An 18,482-nucleotide genomic window follows, 5' to 3' on the forward strand; every position below is an offset into this window, starting at 1 on the left:
TCTTTTCATTACATTGATGAGATTTTCTTTATTTGGCGAGGTTCAGAACAAACTCTTCTTGATTTCTTGACCGAAATAAATGGTTGTCATCAGACCATTAAGTGCACGTTGGAATCGGACAAAGTACATATCCATTTTTGGGGATGTATGGCATCTAAAACTGCACGGCAGCTAGAAACCGATTAATAAATTAAACCCACGGATTGTAATAGTTTGTTACAAGTTGACAGCTTTCATCCAAGACATGCTAAAATGGGATTAGCCTATAGTCCGTTTTCATGCTTAAAACGTATGACCAGGTCAGGAGCAAGTATTCCTTCAGAGAGCTGAACAGTTGATCATTAAGTTTAGAAATAGGAGCTATGATGAATCCATGCTTAGAGCCAACCTCGAAGAAGTAATAAAACAAGAAAATACTCTACAGTTACAAGAGAAAGACGATCAATAAAATACTTTGTGTGTATTTTGTAGGTATAACTGCAGATATGAACTCTTTAATAATTTACCTTTGCTTTCATTTAAAAGAGCCCAAAGTTTTCGTGACAAATGTTTAAATTGTTCTTGTTGCACAATGTCATCAAGAGGGCATCCTCAAGCCACCCAAGGAGTGGGAAGGCAATCCCCGTAAGGCTACGGCCCCGCTGCCTGAGCTGCACGTGCGCCTACGAGGCTGGCAGCGCGTGCAGCCGAGTTCCTCGGTCTGCAGTGAGCTGCAGGGGGAAAGACAGGGGGGCGTGACGGGGGCGCGGCCGTGACATCACCCGGCAGGTTCGCCCTCATTGGCTGAATCGCCGGGGGGCGTGGTCTAGTGCTCCGTCGCGAGTCCTGATCTCAATTCTCTTGAAAGCAGGAGTTTCTGTCGGCGCAGCACGGTGACCCACCCCTCGCAGCGAGGACCTGGCCTTAGAGATTTCTTTTCATGTGATTCCAAGAATGTGGCATATATTCTAGAGTGCCTATGCAGCCTTCTATATGTGGAAGAGACCACACGGAAATTCAAAACTCGCTTTACGGAACATAAAAGTGCCATTAGACGGAAAGACGAGGTCACCGATGGCAAGACATTTTATGACTCTTGGACACTATACATATCAATTAAGATTGCAGATTGTTGAACAGATGGGAAATCTACCCCAAGGAGGTGATAGACCCAGGAGACCGAGACAAAGAGGCATTTTGGATAGATATATTACAAACCGTGTTCCCACAGGGGATGAATGAGGATCTCAAACTTCGTTATTTTCTATAATCCAAGTTACTCTCTAAAAGCGATGGGCAAGAAGAAGGCCTTTTCCTTCGCTGTTTGGTTGAGTGGAGATCTGGGACGGAGGTGGCATGTCCAGTGCTGCACCATACTTTGCCTTCTACTTACTGGGTACTCATTTAATGGGTGGCTACTCAGCAATCTTTTTATTGGGTGCCGTGGAACTATATCACAGCATAGGAGGTTGCAGTGGGTAGACTTGATGTCAACATTGTATTTTGAGCAACAGGTGGGATTTACATTTGAAAACATGCCTACCAATTCAAGTTATTAAAGAGGACTTTGCCTCACATCTGTTCAATAGAATATTTCATTGTGGTTTATTTTCCTATATTAGATAAAGGTTATCCCTTTCCTGGGAGCTTTGGCATGTTTCTCCTGACGTGGGTCCATAGGGATCTGTAATTGTTCTTTATATAAATGTGTCATCTAAATTTCACATTCGAATGCATTACAAATGGATTATTTTTTTTTTTTTTAAACTCACTATTATAATTCCCTTTTTCCCCTTTTGGGTATGTAGATCTTTTACATGTTTCCAGTTATTGCTGGGACACACAGGTGTTGCTTGCAACATCGTTGACAGGCATTTGGGAGTGAGCATCTTAGCGACGTGCAGCATGGTGCTCTGTGAGAATGGGGAGGGCTGGTCTTGTGTCTCCTGGTGCTCATCCGCAAGGTTGAAATTGCCACCATCATGTGGGCAGCGTTGGGGACGCTTGCCAGGGGAAGGGAAAATGGAGGTGTTTGCTTCCGCGCTGGCCCTTATTTAAACAATGATTGTTGCAGGTAAAATTGTGGGTAGCATCGTACAACAGGGATCGGTTCCCTGAAACTTTATGCCTACACCTCCCCCCTTTGGTATGTTGCAACTCATGATATATTTAAAAAAATATATGGATTAATTATTTTGTATTATGATTAATGTTTATTTTGTGCAACAACAAAATCTATTATAATTAGTGAGTACTGTCTTAAAATATTTTAGGTGGTTCAGGATTTTTATACCTGGAGACGTAGCTTGATTATTCATTACTTTTAATTGTCTGGATATTCCTTTTTCCTAAAATATATTACTTGTGGCTGTTTACTGCTAACATTTTCATGGGAAAACTATTTGAGTTTGACAGTTTCCTTTGGGTCCTTTCCAAAAACCAAGGCACTGCTTGTGTTCTATATTTATAGCATCCCCACCTATAATGTTGACTGAAAGAGAACAGGATGAGGTCTGTGACATGAAGGGAAAGGGGCAGGATAAAAAGTCAATATATTTCCCTACCACTGAGAATATTGGGATAAATGTCAAATTCAACCTAACTTCTAAAGATACTGTGTCTTTTTGCACCTCTAGATATTAAAATGCTATTAAGTGAGCAGGAACATCAGCCTTGCAAAACAACTTTTTTATTTAATAATTTCAACCAATGAGTCAAATCAGCTTGAACACACGAAGTCTCAGGTCTCTGATGCCGTGCCGGTTCTCGAGTGGAAGATGGGCCCAGCTTCTAGAGCGCACCAACACGAGAGGCCCAGCGGTGAAGAGGGGCCCACAGCAATGGAGAAGAGCTGGTACCAAGTGGAAATGAGAGGCCCAGAAACCGGACAGAGAAGCCCCAATGTCCACGACAGTTATCCTGGCTCTTTTCTCCTCCCCTCCCACATTTCATTCCTCCATGTAGAGACTGCTGCTTTCTTGCTTGTAAGTCTCTAATTCACTTTATTCACTCATGTACACAAGTTATGAACATGGAAATCTTCATTATGACTTAAGCTCAGCTTAGAAGAATTTAGGTTGCCACTAACTCGAACATGGCATCTGAAAGTGAACACACCATAGCAGAGTTTGTGGGTTTTTTTAAAATTTTATTTTTATTTAAATCATTGCATCTTTGTTGATGACAATGATATATTAATGTCAGTATTTTACATGACAATGCTGGGAAAAGACCTCAATTACAAAAAAATTAAAATACATAAATGTTTAGCAACCAACAGAAGAAAAATATCTATTTTTCATTTTCAACAATACTGTTCAGAAAGTCCTTCCAACTACTCCTTTACATAATATTTGTAATTGTCAGAAATGCTTTGTGCAATAGCATCCTTCACCACAATTATTTTAGCATTGAACCTGAAAGATCTGCTGCGGTTGGTATTTTCTCTAAACAAATAAAAAATATATATATTTATTACAGCACAAGCCAGTGTACAGCATGCATTACAGAACATAATACAGTACATGGTAGTATCATACAAAAATACATAATACAAAAGTAAACATTAGCAGAAAGGAACCCTGCAATCTAACAAAAATGTAATTAAAGCAATGTGGTAATTTCACAAGACAATGGAAAGGCTCAGGGCTAGAAAACGTTTACCAATCCAACATGGAAAGTCACTTGTACACCAAGGAGCAGTCCAAAAAGATGGCGGAGGCTGCAGTACGTCTTTGGGAGGGGAGCAATCAATGACCACTCTGCTTCCCGAAGTCATGCTCCGAACGATGCCATGCATAGCGCCATGACATTTAGCAGCAACCACGGGTGCTTCGGCTCCTTAGAAATCCTCCAATTTTCTATTCATCACAGACAAGATTTTTCAGCCCTGGAAATGTATTTCAGATAGGGCTGAGGAGTAGAGATGCGTGGGACAGAGAAGAAGGCATTAAAGAGGCAATCCTAGGTGTCTCTCTTTCCTCCCCACCCCACAATTATTCTTCTTTTCATTTTTTTAATACATGATTGAATCCTGTACAGGAAGAAACTGCAAAAAACCCATAACAATGTAAATATGAGCAGGGAAGGAGAGGTGGGTGCCAAACATAACACTCATGCGTTGTGTTTGGGGGACAAGATGGATGGTAATGCTATTAACAGTGATAGAGAATATGTGCATAGGACCAGACTTGGGTTGAATGATGAAGAGCTTAGTTTTGGAAATTAAGTTTTAGGCAGCAGTCATTAAAACCAACAGTGTGGCTCGTCCTCGATAACACCAAGTGAGTGGAGAAGGTTGAAGCAGAGAGTGGTTGACAGTATAAAAACGCAGCAGCTCGAGCAGGTAATTGGTGTTGTACCGGGTCGTATATTTTTCTAAAACCGGGTAACAGGTACCCGGGCAAAATGAAACATTTTACCCGGACGGGTACCTGGTTACCTGGTTGGCACTTACCTGCAGGGTGAGTAAGACCGCGGTGACAGTGTCCTTATTCAGCCGGGGAACCATGTGACCGGAGCAGGAGCTTTCCTATTGGACAGCTGGGGAGGAGCCAACTTCCCACATCGCAGCTGTGACGTCACTGCGTCGCGCAGCAGCTCCTCTCCCTACTTCTGCCGTCAGCTTCAGTACTGTACTCAACTGCTTTTCTACGTGTTACATTCATGTTTTAAAATTTACTATGAGGCTATAATTCTGAAGAAAAGCAAAAACAGTGTAATGCACTCAGCGTTCATTCAACTACTACGGAAAGCATGCATTAACAAACAAACAAACGTTAAAGTGCTTCATTTAAAAAAAATTTTTAAAAATTGAGGGTTGACTGCTTCAGTGCATCTCTGCTTCTTTTTAACGATTGCAATCAAGCGTTTTAACTGTAAAACTGAAATGGAATCTACCTTTCCCTTTTCAAGAAATTTAAGTCCAGTTTGCAAACCTGCAAGCACCTCTGATCTTAGGTGGCGGCTCTGGTTCCTCGTCCTCAGTTGCATCCAAATCATGATTTTCGCTAGTAACGTTTTCGATTATTTCTGAGTCAGTCATATGCTCCTGTAGGAAAGCTGTTGTTCCGATCTACCCAAGATTCTATCATGTCCCCACTTTCCCTATCAGCAAACGGTTCCAGTACTCTTTGTGCATTGGCCATGTCATTTTCTGCAAGGCCTTCATTAATGTATCTTTCAAAGAACAGATTGGCAGCGGCGACTTCCTCTGTAAAACCTTCAAAGTAATTCTCTTCATCACGGTCACTGGCTACCTGGAAGTTACCCGGGACAAGACTTGCACCAGTTATATTTCTCCAACGTTTAGAAATGCACGGTTTTGTGATTGCTTCCCATGCTTCACCACCAATGTAATAAAATAAAATAAAAACTTTAGGTTAAGCTTCTTTAAAAATGCAGTAACAGAATCCTCACTCGTGATTATTTGTTGTCTCAGCGTCTTTCGGAAGTTCATCTTTAACGTTGATATAAGTCCTTGATCCGGCGGCTGTATTTCTGATGTGGTGTTTTTTGGCAAGTAGCAGACTTGTATTTTGCCATCTCTGCTTATTAGGCTATCAGCAGACAGATGGGCAGGGCAGTTATCTAGCAACAGCAAAGCTTTGGTATCCGACCTTTGTTGCCGTAAATGTTTACGTACCTCGTGTACGAACTGCTGATGAAACAGTTTTCGAAAATGCTGGAAGTCATCCATGCATTTTTACTAAAGTCGTAAGAAAAAGGCATAGAGGCCATATTCACAGGGTGGAAGCATAGTGGCGATTTAAACTTGTCTATACAAAGAGACTTCAGTTTGTGATTTCCTGTTTGGTTAACACAAAAAAAGTACGGTCACTATCATTTGTTTAAAGCCTTGTGTTCGCCGATAGTCATTCTTACAAGCCAGAGTGGTATTCGGTAACATTTTGTAACACAGTCCGGTCTCATCGCAGTTATACACCTGTTCTGTGGTATAGCCACCATCTTCAAATTATCTTCTGAAGCTGGGCAGTGTACAAGCATGCAGCTTCGTCAGTAGAACGTCTCTCCTGATATAGCGTTGTGGGTATTCCATGTCGCCTTTTAAAATGATTTAGCCACCCACTACTAGCCGTGAATGACATTGACTCATTTCCGTGAAGTTCGTTGTGCAACTTTTTGGCTTGCGTTTGCAGAATGTGTCCAGAGAGGCGTGCCTTTGGATCTTTCTTGGATAAACCACTGAAACACAGCATTATCCAACAGGCTGTTTTGAGGTTGCCGCAAAACTATTCAGTTTCAGTCCATCGTCTGTTTCTATGGACAGATCTGCATCACAAATTTTTTCTCCTTTTTCTATCCATCAACTGTAGACTCATTCACTCCTAGGTCTCTAGACACTTGGGGTTGCTAGACTCCAAGATTTGATTCCATCAAGCACAACAATTTTTTTTTTTTTTCATTAAAAAAACCTGAGGCGGGGGGTAAAAACGGAACTGGAGGGGTTAAAAACCTGAGGCTTTTCCTGGCTCTGACACCAGAGTGGGTGGTAGGATCAGACTGACAGATCCCCCTGAACAGAGCGCGTCAGATCGACGCGTCGCAAGGGTAACCGGAGTCAAATTATGACGCGGGGTCACGTGACATCTCGTTGCCATGGCAACCTGCCGTCACATGACCTGCGACGTCATTTGGAGCCGGGGGGGGGGCGCAGGCAGCCAGCTCCCTGCCACCTGGGGACATGACAAGCCCTGGTCACCCCAGACGTGCACAGTAGAGGCTAGAAAACGGGATGGTAGGAGATCTGCATCATGGTACTGCATATTATTGGGAGCCACGCCCACAGCGCGTTATAAGCAGATTCGCGTTGTAAAGGAAAGTGCTATAACGGGCTTGAGCTGTATTCCTCAACCAGTGCAGTCTAAACCAAAACATCCATCGTCACTTTAGATAAAATCAAGAACTACATTGGTGCCTAGTGACAGAGAAACAACCGCTGGATTAGCATTCCTCACCATGACTTCTACTGCTGGACATCACTTCCGGTAAAACAGCGGTAGCCTAATAACGAAATAAACAGATATAAATACATTCAAATGGTATGCAAAAATTATTTTGTTACCAAAGCTAAACCTAAAACAGAACCAGAGAGTGTAGATTATACGAATTATCAAAATACATGTATCCAGAGAGATAGTACATATAGGTGTATTCCCATAAAACATTGTCATGATCTAGAACAGCACTGCGCAAAGTCGGGGGTGCTCGATTTGTTTGGGGGGGCGCAGGCGGTTGCAGAGGCCCCGCGCTCTTCCCCGAGGCATTTAAATTAAATGCCGGGGGGTGGGAGAAATCATGTGAGTCCTCTGCAACTCACTTACAAGGATGCAGAGCTGGTATATAGCAATGCGGCATGTGGAGCGACGCGGCATGTGGAGCGACGTCACATTGCAGTCTCTATGGCAATGGGTTCATGTGACCACGCGGCCTCATTTGACGTCAACAAACAAGGCGAGGGGGGCGCAGCTCAAAACCACCACTAACGGAATAAACGCTTAAGAAAACACTAGTTCTAGATCATTGTTCAAGCCATGTGGGACCAAAGAATTTAAGGTAAAGATCCAATACAGATGCTGCGGCTGTTATTCGAACATTTCACGCGTTGTATACCTCGGAATACTCATGTCACAGCGCGGGATTTCTTCCAACCTTACCGCTTTAAGACGAGTGTTGACTTGAGTTTTTATCGAGTGCAGAAAATGGCATTTTAATGTTGTCTGCAATACCGTCGAAACTCAAGTGCGCGATCGTGAGTTGTCGTAAAAATCTAATAGCAATTACAGTAAACCTGTCTTTTAATTGTAATATTAACGTTACGAGTTCATACTGTATAGTGTACATGGGAAAGAAGTACTTTCTGAGACCACTGTGGTACTTAGACTTGTTTTAATCTGGTTTTTAAACACCTGCAAATTGACACAGTAGCACAGTACAATTCATTCATTTCTGTCACCTGGCGGATAGGCGAACAATTACACCCAAAGAAATCAGAATCCATGAAATTCAAACAAATCAACCGCGGTAAACACAGGTGTGCCTGGTGTGATTGGTGGCGTGAATGCCAGTGGAATACAGCAGAGCACACGAAAACGGCTCCGTGAAATGTTCAAATAACGGCCGCTGCATCTGCAACTCTCCCTTTGCAATATTTATCACGATCTACACCCGGTTGATTTCATTTAACCACCTCAATGGGAGGGTGAGGGGGGGGGGGGGAGAACCATAAAATAAAAGTCTGACGGAGGGATGAAACGGGGTGTTTGTATATACACAGAATACAATGTGTATAACAAAGGGTAGTGTTCTCTTGGCCAGTTTCTGCTCGTGCTCAATGAAACAGGGTTTAAATTCTAATTTTGTTTTCCCCACAAAGACTCAGGGATAGAGATATAGATATCTATAGCTCACATGGTCCCTACAACATGCAATGTCATTTTAAAATGGTCACCTTGTCCAGGTGGTGTTAAAAAAAAAAAAAAAAAAAAGTGTAAAATTACATATAGAACTACCACATGAATTAACAAAAATCCCCCAAAATACAGTCACATTGTAAAATTGACCAGTACTGGCAAAAATTACGTGCTAGAGAAGGTCTAGTGGTATTATTATAGGTAGTCCAAGAAAAGAAAAAAAAAAAGTCTTGATGCATTTGATTTCTTAGGAGATTTGTCTATCAATACGTACAGTAGTTTAGCCTCCGTTTAATTTCTCACCATAACCTCTAGCTAGAAAACAGATATGTATACAAGAGGTGGCCAGATCATTTAATTCCGCATCTTTATCCTTCCTCTACTCTTGAAAACAGAGAATAGGGTAAACAATCAAGGATGGTGGGTAAAAGGAATCTGCACATAAGGTAGTATGATTGGTGTCTTTATGATAGATATTAGTAAACCTATTTGATCTGATGCTCACCACCACATCCACAGTTTAGATCATTCACAAACGTCACCAATGTCTCCCTAACAAATAAGAAAGGGGTCACCACTATAGCAAAACCACCAAAGCTAAGAGTGGTTAAAAAAAAACAAAAAAAAAAACACACAATTATTCTCATATTTAGAGATATCCTATACATAAAATATATCCATCTTTAGGCATAGGATGGCACCACACTGCTGCCCATAGTGCATTAAAAATAAAAAATTGTCGCTCAAATTTAAAATAGTTTTTGTGAAATATAACATAATAAAAGAGCACCAAATAATCCATTGCGGGGTTGCCTTTATGCTTGTGTCCCAAAGCCTCCCACACCGCCTTCATACGGGGAATATTGGTGTATAAACTCTCCACAGAGGGTACATCATCTGAAACATAACCATTTTATTTCCTCCAAAAAGTTAGTATTGTAAATAAAAAGGATTTGGAAGAATTTTTTTTTTGTTTGTTATATTTTTTTACAGTCCAAAAACAATCGGCAATGGCCGACACAGGGTTGCATTAATAATTGGTCGACTGGAACTGGAGAATTGGAAAATGAATAAGACATTTATGAACCTTAGGGAGTACAGATGGAACAACAACTAGGGAACTCATTAAAAATAAAAAGCAGGCCCCTCTAATCCAACTACACTGTCATGATAATGTCATGAGATATTGGGTATTTTTAATCTCTTTGGTGCTTGAGGGGTTAATGAGCTACACTTGTGTACGAAATACCAAATGCTGGGTTTGAAACTGGGCAGGACTGTTTTCTGTCTGCTCTGAATTTCAAAGTATTCTGTAGAAAGGGGTGGGCTTATGATGGTGCCTTAAGAAAATATTGTATCTAAGTCTGGAGGAGATTGTTACTGGGTAGATCTGACTAGGGGCATGCTTGGATAGCATAGCAGACCTCATCTTCTGAACCAGTGCCTCTCTGGGGAAAATCCATGCATGTGGTAATGTACTGTATAGGATTTTCTGTTTTACCCCTTTTATTTTAAGAAGCTGTTCTGCCTTATATTGTAATTGTATGTTTATTTCTTAATACCTTTTCTGTAATTCAAGCACTGTATTGTTATATATATTAAACCATTTAATAAGTAATGCTTTGGGCTCTGAATTAACTTTGTGCACGCTGGAGAGAATAACTTGCTAAACTCAGGCACATGTTACTACAGCTGACTTTGTGTTAAAGTGCATAGTTTTCCTATAATAAACAGGGACCTGAGGCCCTGGCGGATATTTTAGTCTAAGATCTTTTATCATATCTGCATAACCTCAGGTGGTGGCAGTGGATGGTTATGATGTGCAATTGAGTAGGGGTTAATACTAACTCGCTGGTTCCTTGCAGAGGAGAAAGGGGGGTTGCTAGAGAAGCCTTTGTGTATTAACCCGGGTTGCATATCTAAAGTCACGTGCTCACTGGTGTGCTGTTCGTGGCGGTGGTATATTGGGACGGCTTGGGGGAGAGATACAACTCATTTGACGGACCTTTGCGGAGGTGAAGAGTGGGTGCGCTTGCAAGCGTCGGTATTAACCCTTGTTCCGTATACAGGTCGGGTGCTAGCAGGGGGTCGTACGTTGTCATTCACCAATCTAGATAATGGTTTTCATTTCTCTAGAAATGTCGAAAGCGGAATTATGAAATGGGTAGTAGCGTTCGTCAGAAAGTGGTTTAATCATTTCAGTATTTGCTGTAATCCATTACTAACCACCGAACCACATTTGTCAGTGGTTTGATAATAATGGTATTATTGCCAGCTAAAGATTTAATCGCTTGGTGTTAGGCATATGTAAAATTGGTCTTGCCAAATATCTACATAAATATCAACATAGATCTAAATGTGGCAAGATCATTTCTGACCAGACACATATGCAGTAACAGCTGTATGCTTGGTTGCTGGAATAAGACTATTTTACAACGCATGTCGTCAGTATTTTTACCAACCGTTGCAGTAGAAACCTATGAAGATTGTTTGTTTTGCTACTGCTGTTTTACCAGAAATGATGTCCAACAGCAGAAGTCATAGCGAGGAATGGTAATCTAGCGGTTGTTTCCATCCGTCGCTAGGCACCAATGTGATCCTTGATTTTAATTGCAAGCAACGTTGATGGATGTTTGTTTTGATTTAGACCGTACTGGATGAGGAATACTTAACGATAGTTTGTAGCTGTTGCTGGGCACCATTATGGTCTACTAGAAGTGACGCCCTTTAACGTATTAACAACTCTACGTAAGTACCAGCACTCACTGTCTAATAGCTAAATGATGAAAACAGTTGTAATGCAGAATAAACATTTAATAATAAAACGAACCAGAAATAAATCAAATGTGTTTGCAGAAACCAGTATCACAAATGGGCATGTCACAAAGTGAGGGGTGGGGGGAGGGGGGGGAGAAAGGAAAAGGGGAAAAAACATGAAACACAGGGAATATACACAAAAAAACGGAGAACGGCAAGTATGCAAGGGGGGCGACGTTTCGAGGGACTACCTCTTCATCTGGCCCATTCCCCCTGGTCCAAAAGGTCCCAGAGGTACTTCCCTAAGCCTCCCTTCCCCTATAACTGGTCAAATCAGACACCCCTGAAGATAGATAGCAAACATACAGTGTAGGCTAAATACAGCTAAACAGCTAATAGCAGGGCAGCAAGAATCCACTCAAGTCAATGCCAGTAGTTCAAGTACCACAAGAAACTGTGGGCAATGGTACAGTAAAGGCTGAACACAGCTTGCAAGAAAGCAGCTTGAAAAGAAAAACCAGGAGTCCACAACAGTCAATGAAAGGTTAATGGCAATAGCAAATGAAGACAGTAATCAAACCCTGTATGAAGACAGTAACCAAACCCTGTGGCTCTGCGCCTTATGCTCGTGTGGAGTGCCACACCTCCTCGGCACTGTTTAGCTGTATTTAGCCTACACTGTATGTTTGCTATCTTCAGGGGTGTCTGATTTTTACCAGTTATAGGGGAAGGGAGGCTTAGGGAAGTACCTCTGGGACCTTTTGGACCAGGGGGAATGGGCTAGATGAAGAGGTAGTCCCTCGAAACGTCGCCCCCCTAGCATACTTGCCGTTCTCCGTTTTTTGTGTATATTCCTTGTGTTTCATGTTTTTTCCCCTTTTCCTTTTTTTCCCCCCCACCCCTCACTTTGTGACATGCCCATTTGTGATACTGGTTTCTGCAAACATTTGATTTATTTCTGGTTCGTTTTATTATTAAATGTTTATTCTGCATTACAACTGTTTTCATCATTTAGCTATTAGACAGTGAGTGCTGGTACTTACGTAGATTTGTTAGTACTATACAGGGGAATAAGGGTCCCCTTTGGTTCCGTGCACCCTGCAATTGCATTAATTTAACACTATCAGAGTGCTGTCTATCGTCCCCTTTTGCCCTTTAACGTATGTTCCGGCTTATGCCATACGGATGTGAATTATTGGCGCCAAAATCGGTCCTATAAATATTGGTATGTTTGTGTAATGCTTTATACTGTAGATCCTTTGTCACGTCCTTATGAAGGTCCTTCTAGACCGAAACGTTTATTTTGTGATTTATTTAAAATGCAAGTGCACATATTTCTCATTTTTGGTGTGCTTTTAACCATTTTGCATTTTTGGGCCATCTTGTGTATCAGGCTAAATTCACAGTCTACAGCACCCATTATTTGCCTTTCCTTTTCGGATTTTGAGATATACAGACGAGCCAACGAGTATTCTAAAACTTGCCTTAAACTAACTAGTTTACATGCTGGGTACATTTCAATGACATTTCTGCAGAGGCTAATGGCCCATCGGATTAACACAGCAGGGGTTCCTGGCAGTCCCATTCAGTTTGAATGGGACTGGCAAGGACCCCTGCTGTTAATCCAATGGGCCATTAGTCTGTCTGCAGAAATGTCACTGAAATGTTGCAGCATGTACCCGAGTCTTTTTGGAGATTGCCCCAGGTTTGTTTTAGAATAATCGTCGGCACTACAGTAGATAGTTTAAGCAAGCAAGATTTCTTATTTTCTTTATTGTTCAGCCAGAAAGGGTATGAGCACCATAACAGGTGCCAATGTTTACCAATTTTAAAGGAAGCACCTGTAGTGTTTCAATGGTTAAATGACTGGGCCACCTACTGTATGTCACCGTGGTTACCCATAAAAAGGGAGACCCTTGCATAGATACGAGTGGGTTTTATGTAAAGCACCTCCCTCAATGGACAAACCACTGAAATACTATAGGTGGCCCAAAGTCATTAAAACCTTGGAATACTACAGCTCCCTGTTCAAATTGTTAATAGGGACCTGTGCCCAGTTGGACACATGTTTTGATAAAACCCGTTTTTGGGCCATGCAAAGTGCAACTGGGTGTTACGTAGGGGTTCCCCTTCTGTGGGTAACCATTGTGAAATAGATGGCCCAGTCATTAAACTCTTTAAATACGGCAATTAAATTACAACTAGGTTTAACATGGGGGGGGGGGGGGAGGGGGAGAATCCCCTTCTGCTGAGAACCCCTGTGAAATCGGTGGCCCCAATCATTAACCTTTTTGGGGGAAAGGCTTAATACAAAAATTTTATGTAAGGGACCACACTATGGATAACTTCTGTTAAACAGGTGGCTCAAAGTTGTTTAAACCTTTAACTACTGGATCCACTTCAAATTGCAAAACCTGAGCACCAATGCCCAAATAATTTTTGGGCCGGGCCAAATACAAGTGGGTTTTATGTAAGGGATCCATTCTGTGGATAGTCATTGTGAAATAGGAGGGCCAAAGTCATGAACCCTTGAAACACTAGAGCTACGCTTTTAAATTGTTAAATAGGCATCCATGTCGTGTGTTACCGGTTTTGATACCCACACCTTTTTTGGGACGGGCAAAGTTTCAACTAGATTTTACATAGGGGATTCCCTTCAGTGGATAAACAGGACATTCAAATTGGCAACTATGGGCTCCATGCCCAATTTAGCACCTGTTTTGCTGCATGAAATCCTTTTTGAGCCAGACCAAAACCGTGGTTTTTATGCAAAAGGCCCTCTTTTTAGATAGCCATCATGCAATAAGTAAAGTAGCCCAAAGTCATTTAACCCATAAAACACAAATTACTTATTGAAATGGTTATGATTAGTCACCCGTGCCCAGTCTGGGACCGGTTTTGATGCACGCTACCATTATGGCCAGGTTAAATATAAATGGGTTTTATGTAAGTGACATTTACGTGGTAAACTGAAATAAAGTCATGTAAAGTCATGTAACCCTTGAGATACTGCAGCAGCCTATTCAAAATTGGCAAATAGTGGTGCCTATGCCCAGTTTGACACCCAAATACCCTTTGAGCCAGGGTTAATACCAAAGGGTTTCAAGGAAGGGACTTCCACCCAGAGGCAAAAACACTGCAAAATTAATGGCTCAATGTTATTTAAACCAGTGGGAAAAAACAAACAAACACACTTTCATAAATAAGCTAGAGCCCGAAGAAGCCAACGCCAGCCTTTAACGGGCATCAAAATAAGAGACTTTGTTCAGCTTTGTTCAGCTTAACCCCTACTCTCACCTGAATCCCAATATGTGTAATAATCTGGTAGAAAATAAATTGTTTGCTAAATAAGGGCGAGGGAGGAGGTTATAGAGCCAGCTGACAGCCAAGAAGACACTTCCTTATGCAATGCACACGACTGAACCCTTTCGCTGCCACAAGTCCAAGCAACAGATCCCCCTGGCAGCAAAATGGAAAAGGTATTAAATTACAAAACCATATGAAATAGTGAGGTAAAGTTTTGAAACGTTACGGTCATCGTTATTCTGTTGCGGCATTTAAATTATAACACCAGTCTACACTAAACTTAAAATCGCACACGTCATTACCGTTCTATTTTACAATGCGAAGACTCATCCGCACTGTGCAGGAAGACACTTTTGCTCATGGGGTCTGGAAGTAGTGGTGCAGGGGCTGCCCAAGCCCATCTGGGTTTATACATGTATTACATGATAAACACACAATCCTTTCAAGCTCTATCCCCAGAACCCACCACACAAAAATATATTATAACATACATAAATCAAAAAGGAGTGCTACTGAGCGTGGCGAAATGTATACAACAAAAGACAAACATACCCAATGCGACAAAATACATGGTACAGTAGGGCCTCGCTTTACAGCGTTCCGCTCACACGGCGTTTCCCAATGTATACCCATATTCATTAGCTTTGGCGTTTGTTCCGCTTTTCCGCATGACGTGCACAGCAGCAAAGTATCCGTCTGTCACTAAACAACAATTTTAGCGCGTGCGCAACTCCTTGTCAGATGCCATTTGTCAGCGAAACAGTTAGTTTGCAGCTCTGCATCTCTGTTTTCAAAGGGTACAATCCAGTACAGTAGGGCCCCGCTTTACAGCGATTTCCGCTTTACGGCAGCGGCCTGGAACCCGCCTTACTCACTCACATGAGTACGGGTCATTTAGTTAAACCCTTTAGCCAAAGCATTATAAGACTGCAGCCACTTCAAGGCATGACCAGTATGCAGGTCCTAACACTACCTGTGAACATTCTCATTTACCCCTGCTGGGGGGAGAATGGTCTTAGTGCACCTGTCCTGCACAGGTAAATGGAAAAACCTGCTACTTAAAAAAAAGTGGGGTGGGGTGAGCTTAAACCCCAGGAGGAGGGGCCACTAACCTCCAACCAACTTAAACCAGTAGAAAATTAATTTGTCTTTTGATGTATTACATTATACCGCAGTAATAGATGTTACTGAATTTGTATGGACGGCACCCGCCATCCTAAAACATTGTTCCAGCACTCCTGCTTTAAGCTATATTTAAAAAATTACTACAATGTTAGTTTCCCTACGTGAGTCAATAGAATATGAAGGCACCTTGGTGACCTCACTAAATTGCAATCCCAAACCTTACCTTGTTAACAAGATAACCTCTTGATAGTTAGCTAGTAAACTGTTGTATTTCCCTACTTCCTCCATGGACCCCATGTACGGCAGGCAACTCACTGCCCCCTAGCAGGTTCCTCTCCATTGGACATGTGACTGATGAGCCAGCAGAGAGGGTGGTGAAGGGGGACTAAAAAGGGGAAATAGTTTTTAACAGGGGGGCAGATCTGCGCAAACCTAGGAGATTGAGGATCAATCCAGAGCCCCCTGTGTAACAAGACCTGCATGTGTCCCATGTGGAGACTGGAGGGCTAATCGGATGGATGGAGAGTCCGGTTGGAGAGATCCAGAAGTAAGAGAGAGACGGTCGGTGGAGGAGGTCCCCCCCGACGGGTCATTGGATTTAATGGTACAAAGACAAACCTTTGCAAAGTACAGGCTTGCCACACAGTTACAATACATGAGTTCTAACTGCGTACCGGTAATTCTAATATAGTCCTAGCCACTGAGGATTGAGAGGCCTATCAAGTGACCAACATATACACAGCATTTGTGAATTATACAAGAACCTGTACTGTGAATGCTATGTGGTGATTTTATCCCCAAGGATCACAAGTTTAACGGTATCTGTGGATAGATATACCCCATACTTAAATCAGTTATACCAAATGCTGTGTACCCTTTCTTGCTCCATCCACATGGGGTATCTAACACAGGCATAAGGATTCAGGCCCCCACTTCAGCACAAAGATTATAATCTGAGGTATAGTAAAATAGAGGGGTTACATCCATAATACAACCAGAGTGCTTATGATCTATTTTTTTGCGCCTGGGGCACAAGATAAAGTGACTTGCCCAAGGAGCAGACAAAAGTTCCCTCACCCTCAATGCAAGTGTATGGAGGAAGAGCTCTTCCCAGCACCCCCACCCCTCTAACGGGAGCCTGGAAGAGCCCTCCATAGTTGACATTACAATAAAATGTTGTCCTTTGTGCCACAATTCATTACACAACAAGATGCACATGGCTCCCACCTGGCGGTCGCGTCACCTCCCGACCTACACCAGGCGCATTCCGGAACCCACCCAATCAATAGATTCCACGACCTACCCACCTGGCCTGGAGGAAAGAGTCTGCACCGACTGTGACTATGACAATCACCACAATTCCCAACCGCCGCTCATGATGCACCATCGTTCATGTGGGCAATTCTCCAATGAGGAACGGATTTTGATTACCCCCCTCATTTAGGTTAATTTATATTTACGCTGATCCTATGTTCACATTTATTGACTAAAATTTTCATTTTGTTTTCAACCATATAGAATATTAACACCACCAGGTGCAGAGTGCTATTTTTAACCACCATATGTGCAAGTGTACAAGCCTAGAAGATATAAAAACACATGGGATTACAAAATGTTACAAATACAACAGAAAAAAGTTATAGTAATGAGAAAAAACAGAAAATAAATTATAGTAATTATAGACTTATAAATACCAAGGTCCAAAGAGCTGCCAATATAAAAAAAAGTCCACAGATTTTTCTTCAAAATCAGAAACTATGTCCACAGCAGACTTCTTAGGCACTAGTGGCCACTTGAATTAATATACACATAAATATGACCCAGACATCATGAATCAAATTATAACTAGATAGATATCTCCAGGAGGGGCTCCTACCAGCTGTGTCACGTGTGGAAAAAATGTACAACACAGTACTTCCGACAGCAAAGTGAAAGAATACCCCCTCATTCCTTTAAGAGAATCCGATAACTGACAAGGAATGACACTCTACAAAGTACTGGGTGTACTCTACAAATACTAAAATTGCTCCACAAATCCCCCCTCTGAAACATAAGGCATCTTACAATTTGGCACACAACGTGTTTCATTCTGTTGATCTCTGCTTGGCATGTCAAGGTAACATTGGAATCCTACTCACAAGATTACCCCAGTTGGAAGCGCACAGTGAATGTGCACGTTCTGTTTGCCGATTGGAAGTCCCAGTTAATATGCTGCAGGTGCTGTGTGCAAACAGCTCAGCTTCCCAGTCCTTCCTTGTTCTAGCATCCAGGGCTCTGCCCCTTCAGTGATGTCACTTTTTTTTTTTTGCTAGGCAGCTTGGGACTTCTCCACTCTGTTATTCTGCCTTTACACCTACGTGATTCACGACAGAGGCCTCTATGGTGTGGAGGACCATGGCTCCTCTTTAAATAGTCAACTAAATTAACCCTATATATTTGTGGGATATTTTGTTGTTGTTGCAGGATTGATATTCCTAGGGTGGTCATGTATGGAACTGCAAGTGATCTGATTACAAATAAAATACATACACATAATACTTAAGTAATAATCCCTGAAGAACAGGACATTACTGGCCAATAATGCCCTGGCTGGAATAGCTGAAGGCCCGATGCCCAGGCCAGTAATGCCCTGTTCTGAGGGGATTATTACTATTATAGGCTAAATGTAGTTTTTTCCATAAATAAGACACTTTTGTGAAGTTATTTGTTTTTTTTAATGAAAATAAAATGTTAAATACATTAAACCACCTCTATATACACTTACACTGCAGCTATCTATATCCACACACTGCCGTCCCCTCTGTGTACACCACACACACCCTGGAGCTCCACACACACACACACCCTGCAGCTCTACACACACACACATCAGCTCCACACAAA

The 18,482-nt window shown here is 42.0% G+C and overlaps 1 protein-coding gene across 7 annotated transcripts in view; it reads right to left on the minus strand.

Moving 5' to 3' along the window:
* The window catches only part of LOC142489783 (RCC1 and BTB domain-containing protein 2-like), a 59,598-nt gene extending 41,724 nt beyond the window's left edge, over positions 1-17,874 (minus strand). For 5 of the 7 annotated variants that reach the window (XR_012799940.1, XM_075591171.1, XM_075591166.1 and 2 more), the window contains exons 1-2: positions 17,736-17,874; positions 6,957-6,999 (exon numbers count right to left, since the gene is read on the minus strand). The gene's annotated coding sequence lies outside the window, so the exon portion shown is untranslated. Of the gene's footprint in view, positions 1-6,956; positions 7,003-17,735 lie in introns of all 7 variants that reach the window. The other 2 variants (XM_075591167.1, XM_075591168.1) reach the window with 2 other exon arrangements.
* Between the last annotated feature and the right edge of the window lie 608 nt (positions 17,875-18,482).

The sequence above is a fragment of the Ascaphus truei genome, chromosome 3 (genome assembly GCF_040206685.1).
Source record: "Ascaphus truei isolate aAscTru1 chromosome 3, aAscTru1.hap1, whole genome shotgun sequence".
Taxonomy (NCBI): Eukaryota; Metazoa; Chordata; class Amphibia; order Anura; family Ascaphidae; genus Ascaphus; species Ascaphus truei.